General features: G+C 39.6%; 1 long non-coding RNA gene across 1 annotated transcript; it reads right to left on the minus strand.

Moving 5' to 3' along the window:
• Window positions 1-11,427: 11,427 nt before the first annotated feature.
• LOC143627646 (uncharacterized) lies at window positions 11,428-12,046 on the minus strand. The gene is made up of 2 exons (XR_013152628.1): window positions 11,922-12,046; window positions 11,428-11,879 (listed from the first exon to the last, which is right to left on the minus strand). It is a non-coding gene; the product is annotated as an uncharacterized LOC143627646 (long non-coding RNA).
• Window positions 12,047-12,294: the final 248 nt, after the last annotated feature.

Here is a 12,294-nt window from a genome sequence, read left to right on the forward strand (position 1 = left end):
ACCCTTAATACGGGTTGTCAGGGTGTACCACCCCTGGATGCACCTCCAAGTATAGAAGGTCATCAGGCGGTCCACATAGGGCTCAATACCCAGAATCCGGCACACCCACTCGAAGTGCCAGATCTTGGCAATCGCCATCGGATGCACCTCGGTCAGGTGCACACCATGCCTCTCCAGGACACGGTACACAAACTTTGTCAATGGGAACCTAAGGTTCCCATAAACAAAGAATGCAGCATATACCCCGATCTTGCCACTGGGGGCATCGTACACAGTCTGCTGAGGTTCAGGAAACTCAGGCTCAAGAGACTCAAGCATGAATTTCCTGACAACATACTGGTACAGATCGATAGGTAGAGCACACTGGCACTCGCCAGCAGTACTCCTATCGTCGGCTACAGCTTCAGCATCATGGGAAGACATATTGCAGAGGAAGAAGAAACGATTTCGGAGGAATGCTCAACTGAATAAGGGAGTATTCACCAGAAATCGCTTTAGAGATGAAGAGAAGAAGTAAAGGTGTGAATTACAAAGGACCCTCTTCCCCTTTATATAGTGATCGCAATTAATGCAGTGAATTTAATGCGAAGGAGAGAGAAATTGAAGGTGCAATGAAACCGTGACATGTGGCACCGGGCAAGCTGGCAACAGCTGTTGACAGGACGAATGCCATTAATTCTGCGGCCACGCGCCCGAAAAATCGCGCCCACGCGCCGTAAAATGCGACTGGAATGACCATATAATGTCACGTCGCCATAACCTCCAGCACGTCCTGACACAGTCAGAAGAAACCGTCGCACGACGACTGTTCTTATCCTTTCACCAACTTTTCAAATTTCAAATATTCAAAAAGATTCGAAAAGTAAGCGGGAAAAACCCCTTACCCTGGCTATCCAGTTGACCGTAAGTCGGCTGCGGGTACAGTGTTAAGGCAAAACCCTTCACATACCTAGCACCCGCGGGGAACAGAGGCCAAGAATACCCAACTATGAAGTCGAGTGCGGGTACAGTGTAAAGGCAAAACCCTTCACATACCTAGCACCCGCATGGAAGTGAAGCCGAGAAAATCTTGGCATTCCACCCAACTACAAAACGGGCACAGGTACAGTGTTAAGGCAAAACCCTCCACATACCTAACACCCGTAAAAAGTCATACCTCGGCACCCAATTGTAAGACGGGCGCGGGTACAGTGTTAAGGCAAAACCCTTCACATACCTAGCGCCCGCAGGGGATTAAAACGCCAGGAACACCTCGGCAACCATAAGTCAGGTGCGGGTACAGTGTTAAGGCAAAACCCTTCACGCACCTAGCCCTGCAGGGATTTAACGCCAGGGATACCTTGGGAGTAAAGTAACTAATAAGACGAAGTGCGGGTACAGCGTCAAGGCAAAACCCTTCGCATACCGAGCACTCCATGGGAATTGAAACCAAGAAGGATCTTCTGGGCCATGCTTGCAGAAACGGGATTAACATCCCCGCATAGCGGGAACGTCAAGAACTAGATTGTTTGAAACTTCAGGATGGAATTGGTGGTTATAACATGATTGATCACTATGTTCAAAACCACCAAGACCTCATGGAGAATCTACACAAAAGGTTCTAAACGCTCCTGACTTGCGGGGAGGTTACAGACCTATCCGCATCATCCCAGAGATCAAGCAGAACATTGGGAAATTCTGCGTGACATTGGGAAACCCGTGGGTAAGACTTCCCGCGGAAAACCCATAAAACTAAACCCTTTTCAAAAACCCCTTGCTTAAGTCCAAAAGTTCACCTCACTTTATTAAACATTCATGAGAAGAACATTGGACTGGGGGGACTTGAAGAGGTAGGTCCCAGCAGAGGTGGTTAGGACCCGCAAGACTCCTTAAAAGGAGACGTCTGCGCAGTTGAACACGCAAGATTCCTTAAAACGGACGTCTGCGCAGTTGAACCCGCAGACTTCACCATAGGGACGTCTGCGCCGCGACCTACCAAACCCGCAGGACTCACCACGCTGAGAGTTGTGACGACCTCACAAGCGGTACGCAAGCTGGTCCCGCAGGAAATGCCTCCCTATGGTTTCCAAGTATCCCCTGTTCCCGCAGGTGCGGATACCCGCCATTAGGGACTGGCCACCCGCGCAGCATGGCTACACGCATAAAGGCTCCAACTCGTAATAATTCAGTAGTCACCTGAAGAAGGAATGAGCAAAGCCGGGAACATTCCCGCATAAAGGCGGGAGGGGGAAAACTCCCGCCTAAATGAGCCAGTCCGTATAATAATGGAGGATCTTTTGTGTGATACCTGACGAGGTATGGACAAAAGATCTGACCAACGATACGACAGCTCACTGACAGCAGCATGGCAACACGCCACAGCACTGTGACCATTAGCCGCCGCCTGCTCACCAACTCCTGCCATACCACGTGCCTAGCCTGTAGTTGGTGGAAAAGGAAAAGTGAACAGCACGCCTGGTCACTGTCAGCCGCTACCTATCCACCAATTACCAGCAAAGCACGTGCGTAGGCCACAGTTGGCAGAGTAATAGGCCGGCTAAACCCCCTTGGAAACCCACCTTCGGCTATAAAAGACATCAAATGGTAATATCATTTCATCATCTAATATCTTGTATAATTTACCTGATAACTGCTCTAGTATTATTAATATACTTTTATAATCAAAGAGTAATATAGACTGATTCTCACGCCGGAGGGTGGTCACAAGGAGGAACCCCCCCCCCCCCCCCCTTTCTTAGTGACGAGCTCACGGTGTCTGTTTTGCAGGTTATCGGAAGAACCATCTTGCCGGAATTAACCCCTCGTGGGAAACGTCTATCTAACCCTCAGGTTACTTGTAATCTGTTGGGGTTCGACTGGTGTTTCTTCAACTTGTGAGTCTTTATCTGGGATACTTGTTGCACAACTGACTGACTCGTTGACCAACATAGTTCATCCGATGTATCTATCTGGATTTCGCCTTTAGAGGGAGTAAACTTAAGCTAAGGCTTTAGGCCTCCGCTAAAATAGTGCATCCGATTTAGACCAAAGTATTAAATGATGAAATTGACCATTAAGTTATTTGAAATGACAAAACGTATTTGTGGTTCATTGTTTTGCTTTGTAACAATAAAGTTCGAAAAAGACCTCGAATTCTTGATTTGTTTTAAGCCTCTTAAAAAGTTGGGTCGGCCATGGTAATATACTATTTCTAGATACACTGATCCTGGTGCATGACTTGGTGTTAAGAATACTTGGCGCTTCACAATATAATATTATTTTAGCACAAGAAGGCTATTGAATATTCTTATAAGCATTACAATACAACACTCGTATACTTTATTCAACACGAAATCAAACAAACTAGCAAACATGCATGAGCAACGTAATAAAGAGGACTCGCATGACACTGTTGTTTTTAACTCCTCATGGAAGCTTGGCGCTAGACCTGAAAGAACATTCACATTAGGTCTATTTAATCAAAATAGTGTTGTGGATCATAAAAATCTTACCTCAAATATTTTGAAGTGTATCCAAATTCCAAAATATGTTGCAATTCTTGTACAACCCTTCTCATATCCATCATTTTTTATGGAGAATCAAGAGTGCATGATATTCCAATCCTCAATATTAAAACCAAACACTCTTTAATTTTGTTAACATTTTCTTCTTTGTTTTGCATAAAAGTTTCATTCTCTCCATAAACATTTAGAATATTAGCATCGATAGCATCCATTACATGGTCCGGCAAGGCCATGGAAACAAATTTATGAAGGCTAAGGTTCTCTTTAAATATGTCGTCAGACGGCTTTTTCCTTGTCATAACCTCTAGTAATACAATTCCAAAAACTGTAGACATCTCCACTACTTGGCATCTCATTTCCGAGACCATACTTTGTAATTTATAAGCATATACTTTAGAAATAAAGGTAATACTATGAGTAACTACATGTGAAAGTTTAATTTACATGGAGCAACATAACCGATTGTTCCTCTAATCCCAATTGAGTTGAGTTATCTGGGTATGAAGTTCCAAGGAAACAAGTTAAACCAAAATCTCCAACATGAGCCAACATATCATCATCAAGTAGAATGTTGCTAGGTTTCAAGTCACCGTGAACGACATGTGGTATGCAATGATTGTGAATATAATCAAGTGCAAATGCTACACCCATGAGAATATTTATTCTTTGGAGAAGGTAGAGTTCGGATGTGCTTTCATCTTAATGCAACCAATCTTGTAAACTCCCTTTAGGCATGAACTCGTATACCAAAGCTTTGAAATCATTTTCTTGAAAGTCAATGCTTGAGCATGAGGTTATAATTCTCAACAGATTCCGGTGGCAAATGCCATGCTTAACACTCCCTCATAAAGCTGCTTCGATCACCTCGATTTTGAAGATGTAGAACTTTAACCGCAACAATCATATTATCAAATACATCAAGGATCCCTTTAAAAGCGAAATGAACCCACCTTTGTCAATCAAATTGGCTTTAAAAAAGCCATTGGTAGCCTTGAAAAGTTGATCATATGAAATTTTCAAGAATCAATCTCTTGTTGATGATTGAGATGGTTTACTCTTACGAGTCTTCTTAAGCCAAACATATTATGGTGAAAACTGTGGATGAAATCAAAATGACTACTACAAACTTAGGAAACTTCTTTTTATATCTCCTTTTCTCCTTGCATTTGGGTAATCCAAGTTCTACAATGCCACCGTAAAGTTTACTGTTACCCAAAATATAGTATGCGCTTGCTTTGGCAAACACTCCTAAAGTTGGCACTTCACCTTCAAAATCATTATAAGAGAGGTTCAAATATATGAATAATGAAAACCCTTATAAGAGCTGAGGAATTTAGCCTGATAAATTATTTTGAACAATATGGAGTTCCACCAATCCTTTCAAGGAACTCAATGATGGTGGTATCATACCTTAAAATAAGTTAGCTTTAAGATACAACCATGAAAGACTAACACAACCACCAATGCTACTAGGAATATTACCTGATAACGTATTATTAGATAAAAGTAATCCACTTAACATATTGAGGTCTACAACTTAACTAATTCAGACTAACAAACGGGCCCATTTGATCTTCCTGTGTCGATAGCACCTAACACATCCAACGTACTAGACTAAAAGACTATAGACCCTCGCAGATCTACATATATGGTGTCGGTTCAACCGGCACCATATATTTTGCGTTTATATATAACATAAAAGGCCAAATTTTAGACGATGACTTAAGAACAGACCATGAACTCACGAAGTCATATTCAGGTCAAACGTTTACAAGTTTAAGGTGCTTTATTCAACCATAACAATGTCTATTATAAATGTGCTAATTCCAAATAGTTTTTTTAGCTTACATAAAATGTCTTGTGGCCATAAAACCATCTGAAGTTGAGGAAAACAGGAAAGCATATCTTACTCTGAAAAACAACAAGTACCGGCTCAAAACTGACCCAAAATGTTTTTATTATTTCTTACGCGTGCTAACAGCTTCCCACACACTATTTTTCCACCAAAAATAGCAACACATCAGTAACAGTCACGCTTTGGCCTGATATACGGAAGGCGTTTGACCAGTCGGAGGTCGAAAACGTAGAGGCACTAGTCGATGTTGCCATGACATCAACAAAGGTCGCATAATTCATCTGTAAATCCTTATCAGCTGAACTCTTCAAATCCCTTTCACTTATCTACAATGACAATCTACAATGACGCCTGCCACTTCACATGTATCAACATTTGACCCAAATGTGTTACAACAATTACCTCATTGAGAAAGTATTGAATGATAGTTGATGGATAATGTGTTTGGAATATGTGGTATTTATAGTTCTGAATATGAACTTAAAAAGGACAAGAATTAGTGAATTACTACAAATTAATATTGGCAAACTAAGCAACAATTATACTAACACCACCTTTAAATACATGTTATGAAAAACCTAACAATTACCAGGAGCATGCACCATATCTAAAGACCACCCCAACAAAAAAAGCCGCAATTCTGTTAAGAAGTAACTTTTTGACAAGCACAACAGCAGACAACCGGCAGCAGCAAAACAAGTGCAGCACCATATATCCATCTTTTGCAACGGTTCACTGTATGCATATTACAAGCCTAGAAGTTGGGAATACTTTTATGTAATGCTCCGCCAATACTTTGATGTTTATTAAACGCTAAACTTTCTGTTAATAATAAGGGTAGAGATACAGTACAATAATGTCTTAACGTACTATAGGTACACGAGATGCTCAAAGGCAAAAGTACTAAAACACTCAAAAACGCTCAACCAAACCCGAAAACGCTCAGCCAAAAACGATCAAAAACGGTTTTCGTGAAAAAAAGTGAAAAATTGATCGATCAACCATCCAAAACTGTTTTTTTTCGGTGAACCAATGATTAATTGGATATGTATTGACGATTCCGAGATGTTGGGATGTGATTTCATGGACGATTTCGTTAAAAAATGGATTCGTGTACCTATTATACGTCAACGTATTATTGTATTGGATCTTTTCCCTTAATAATAATAGTTAATCATCTATAATTCGTAGATGTAACTGTAGCACCGCACAACCAAACCCGGAGCAACGCGCCGGGTTAACCACTAGCTTATAATAATGAATGTAACAATCTCATCCCAAAATAATAAGAAATAAACATCAAGAATTTTAGGAAATAAAACATAATTGGAAGATATACAAACAAAATATATTTAGAGCTTCAAGTATCTCCAACAGAATGACACTTTCAAAAGAACTACCAAACCATCTCCTATGACTCCCCACCCCAATGATGTAATTTAAGTGACGAAGTCTCTAGCATTTTTATCTCCATTTTCGCATTTTTGACGGTCTTATCCGTAATGAATTCAACAATTTTCATTCTCTAGTGTCTCATTTGTGGATTCTTGACGTTTTGAGCCCCATTATTAAATGCAAATAGATGAGCATCTTCATATCTAGCAAATTTAGGGTAGACCCAGCTTGTGATAAATGTTTTACCCTCTGCTTTAAACCTCTAAATAATTTAATAATCGATATGTAATATCCGATATACAAGAGGTCAAAAATACTTGTAAATTAACGATTTAGTGGCTTTAAATAAAAGTATATATGTAAAGAAAAACTAAACCAAGTACTCACCAAACTTCTGAGCGAGATTTCACTGTAAAAATGGATCTATGTCAACATATGCACCAGAACTTCTTGTGTTGGTGTTGTTTCTAGCAGTAGTCCTTTTAACCGAAAATAACATTCTCTTAGTTATTGTAAATAAGAAAGAGCATGTGCTTTAGCTGTTGATATAAGAAAAACTATCACAAACCTACTTAGATCGTTACACACGAGCACCGAGTATCCTCCATTTTGGTTTCGGAAAACCTTAAAGAAGATCGTGGTTTGCTCCTTCAAGTCTTCCCAACACACCCACACTAGCCGCATCCCTTTAGGTACGATCGTGTGGGGCCATGACGTATCACACGACCTTGTCAACTAGATCTATCTCGACCCGCCAATTTAGCAGATATATCCGGTTGACAAGGTCGTACGATACGACATGCCCCCATACGATCGTACCGAAAGGGATGCGACTGGTGTGAGTGTGTTTGGCCTTTTGGGTTGTTGGTTATGGCATCTAAAGACTTGAACGAGCAAACCACGATTTCTTTAGGGTTTCTGAAACCAAAATAGAGGATACTCGATGCTCGTGCGTAACAATCTTAGTAGGTTTGTTATAGTTTTTCTTATACCAACAGTTAAAACACATGTTCTTTCTAATTGACAATAACTAAGCGTATGTTGTTTTTGGTTAAAAGGTCTACTGCTAGAAACATCAACACAAGTTGTGGCGCATTTGTTGACATAAATCCTCGTTACGGTGAAATCTCACTTAGAAGTTTGGTGAGTACTTGGTTTAGTTTTTCTTTACATATGTGTGTTTCATATAAAGCCACTGAATCGTTAATTCACTTTTAACCTCTTGTATATTGGATATTAAAGGTAGATCATTCAATTATCGAGAGTATTGGAGCATAGGGTAAAGCATGTATCACAAGCCGCGTTTACCCTAAATTTGATAGCTATGAAGATGCCCATCTCTTTGCATTTAACAATGGGACTCCAACGTCAAAATTTCAAAAATAAGAGCCTTGAGTATGAAAATGATGAATTCATTACGAATAAAACCGTCAAAAGTGTGAAAACAGAGCTAAAAGTACTAGACTTCGTCATTCAAATTAGATCATTGGGATGGGAGGTCATAGGAGATGGTTTGGTAGTTCTTTTGAAAGTGTCATTCTATTGGAAATATTTGAAGATCTTGATATATTTTATATGTATATATTCTAATTATGTTTTATCTCCTAAGATTATTGACATTTATTTGTTATTATTTTAAGATCCTGATCCGCAGTAGGTATAGGCAAGTGTTCCCTTACAGCTCTATCTCTAGATATGTCTCAATCGGTCTGTTGCAAACAACGATCCAAGAAAGAGGAGTTCAAGCCTTCAAGGCCGGCGAAGTGAATCGATTTCTTTTCTTCTTCTAGTTCTTGAGTAATAGTAGCTCATCTCTCTTCTTTCTTCTGTCAACTATCATTTATTGGCCCTCTTTCTTTTCTTCCCTTCCCTTGTCCCTTCAAAGCCTAGTTGGGCGCTAGCACTTGACTAATTAGAAAGTCAGGCTCTTTTGTTGAGCGAAACCGCGAGCCTACTCTTCTCAAGCCTAAAACAATAGCTTACGCTTACCAAGCCTAAATATAGGGCTACAGCAAGCCAAGCAATCTTCTTTATCAGGAAAGTTTGGATATGCAAATGCAAATCCTGGAGGCTTAGTCACATATAATTTACCCGAGTCATGAAGCCGACGTCAACAGTTGACTGTCCGGGTAATGTCCCGGTCATGCCATACACGGAAATTGATTCACTATACCGCCAAGTCTAAGATCTCGCATGGTCCAAAAACCTCTCTGACCCATTCATCCGTGAATGGGTCAAATACTCCGAAAACCCTATAATAACCACACCAGAAAGGATCAAGGACGGCTGCTTCCATGACCCCAATACCGGATGGCGCGGTCCTAATGGCGTTTGGCCGTCGGTGAGGACTGCGGCAGTATGGCTTTTTTGTACGAGTATACAGATTTTGTAAACCGGACTCGATACGAACACCCACTTGCGGAGTTGCAGCCCAAGGAAACTTGGGAGTGCCCCAAGTTTTTCCCCGTGGCCATGAACAGTACTAACGTGCTTGACACGTTAGTATAATGGGAATGTGTTGCATGTGATGAAAGTGTGATTTAAAGGGATTGACTGGTATACAATTGGAAAGTATACTCCTGATCGTGAGAACTTTTTTGCCACAAATTGGGTTGAGATTAATCAGAGGAATGATGGATTTGAGGTATAATTAGGAAAGTTTTATGCTTCCAAATCGTTCTTTGATGATGTGAAGAACCGAAGGGTGTTATGGGCTTGGGTTCCAGAAGCTGATTCGCGAGAAGATAATATTAAAAAAAAGATGTGCTCGTCTTCAGGTTTGTTTTCGGTTTTTGATAAGCTAACCCCTCTTAAAGACAAGCTCATCCTTTTATAATACCAACTTCTCGCGAACCAGCTCCCGTGACACCAAGCCTACAACACCCTTTGGTTCTTCACATTATCAAATAACGACTTCGAAGAATAAACTTTCCGTAAGTGTACCTCAATCCATTGTTCCTCCAATTAATCTCAACCCATTTTGTGGCAAAACGTTCTCACGTTCAGGAGTATACTTTCCAATTGTATACCAATCAATCCCTTCAAATCCCGCTTTCATCACATGCAACACATTCCCATTATACACGGACGTATCAAGCCCGTTGGTACTATTCAAGGCCACGGGAAAGAAGTTGTGGCACTCCCAAGTTCCCTCCCTCAGCCTGACTCTACAAGTGGGCGTTCGTACCGAGTCCAGTTTACAAAATATGTACTCGTATAAAAACGCCATTTCGTTACTGTTGTAGTCCCCACCGATGACCATGCGCCAAACAGCGTCATGATCACGCCATTCGGTGTTGGGATCACAGAAGCAGTTGTCCTTGACCCCTACTGGTGCAGTGATTATTGAGTGTAAGAGGTTTTTGGGGCACGCGAGGTCTTGGACTAGGCGGGATCGCGAATTGATTCCCATGTATTATAGCATGATCAAAACGTTACCAAGAAGATTAGTGGCAGACCAGGAATAGCAACTGTTGGTGTCGGCTTTGTGACTCGGGTAAATTTCCGGGTCAATATGGATCTAGCTCACAAGGTCGTATGATACGGCATGGGCCCACACGATAGTACCAAAAGTGGTTGCATACGGGTTGCATTGGTAGAAGAAATGGGACACTCCCTGGTATAACATTGGTCCTGCATATATACCCTTCACCAACCAATGCTATGAAAAAACGGAAACCTGTGTTCAGCACTGGTATTCGATCCGTTTATGGGTCAGCTTTAGAAATTTTCATGGTTTTATAATGGATATCATATTAGGTGATACCCACTTGTTTACCAAAACATCTACCGAAAAAATACTAATATATAACATAAATTAACAAAAATAATAATAGTATGTAAAAATTGTTAAGGCACTTAATTAAAACTGTTAGAAACATGTTTGGATATTATATAATATTTCCACTATTCTTGAGCAGGGAAAACATATTTTATTATTTTTCTAGTTATATAGCTATTTTTATTAACAGTCTTGGTACTTACATTCTCTTTTCGCCTATTTTAGTAAGTTATTGATTCCAAGAAACTGCTACCATAGATTGCTTTAAAACTAAGCAACCAAATCTAACATTCTAATACTAAAATAATAAATACAACAAAAAATAAAAACTTACCAGTCAGATCTATGAAAATCAAACCATCAGCACGAGTATCAGCACCGGTATTGATGAAATAAAAAAGAAAATTGAATTTAGCTACGGAAAATAATTATATAAAAAAGAAATGAGCACACGTACCATTCATCCAGTTGCTTGATGGTTGAAAATGGTATCCGGTTAACATTTTTTTTGGCGGTTTGGTCTTTCCAGGTCATATACAAAGTCATACACAGGTGGTCCTATAGGCAAAAAAAATATATATTCCTATACTTGAAGAAGGGTCTGGTCAACTATTAACAATCAACAAAAGTCTACGGGGCTTTAACTAAAATAGTTGAGCGGTTACTGTTTATCCCAAAGTCTATTAAAGGAAACCAAATAGACAACTCACAAATTTATTCAACAACCACCTATTTCTCAATGACCGGTGATATCAACGGCTTAAGTCTCATAAACCAAAACAACAAAACATACAGCAAAAAACGAGAATATAATTTTGTTCATGTCGTATGTTTTGAGTTCAATGTTGTCCATGAGAAATAGGTTGTTGTTGAATGAATTTGAGAGTGGTCCATTTTGTTGCCTTTTATAGACTCTAAGATCAATAGTAACTGCTCAACTATTTTAATTAAAGCCCCCTAGACTTTTGTTAATTGTTAAATAATTGACTAGATCCTTCTTCAAATATGATTTTTTTTATTAATTTTTTTTTGCCTATAGGACCACTTGTATATGACCTGGAAAGACCAAACCGCCAAATAAATGTTTGAGAACTTGCAATGTTGCTTGTTTTATGATTTAGACTAGCTTTTAGCGGCAGTATTAATATTTTTTTTTACATGACACTTTGAATGCATTCTTTCTTTCAGATTATGACTTGTAGCATAACTATTAACATCCACAGTCCACGCTAGCAGACTCTTTCTTAAATCAAGCTTCTAAATGGTTACTGAGACGTGCGTGTAGCTGCCACGTGGAAAAAAACATGTGTTTTTGGCTTTTAATTTAAACAATCATTCTAATAAACTTATCATACATTGTTATCAGACAGCCGTTGTGCTACAAAACTTTTTTTTCTTTTTTAGTTTACAAATAATATCAAAAGTTGTAGTACTTGCCTTCTTTGCTATGTTGTTGAAAAGCTGGTCCAATCCTTCATTAAGTCCATCTTTGTGGACTCTCATCGGTTTGTCCCGTGTAGTACACTTTAATGCATCCCCGCTCATTATTAGATTTGTAAATGAACTGAACGTTCATTAAACTGTCCGTGAACCGTTTGGCTGGAAGTTCAATTATTTAATAAAATAATGAGCACGTACAATGTTTTTTTGTTACATTAAATTAAAAAGACAAATGCGAACACCATGTTGTGTATGTCCATGAACGTTTGTTTATGTTCGTTCATATATGTTTGTTTATTCATGTTCGTTTATATATTAAT

The sequence above is a fragment of the Bidens hawaiensis genome, unplaced genomic scaffold (assembly GCF_021521415.1).
Source record: "Bidens hawaiensis isolate Kalapana, Puna unplaced genomic scaffold, B.hawaiensis_p1.1 tig00004685_1, whole genome shotgun sequence".
Classification (NCBI taxonomy): Eukaryota; Viridiplantae; Streptophyta; class Magnoliopsida; order Asterales; family Asteraceae; genus Bidens; species Bidens hawaiensis.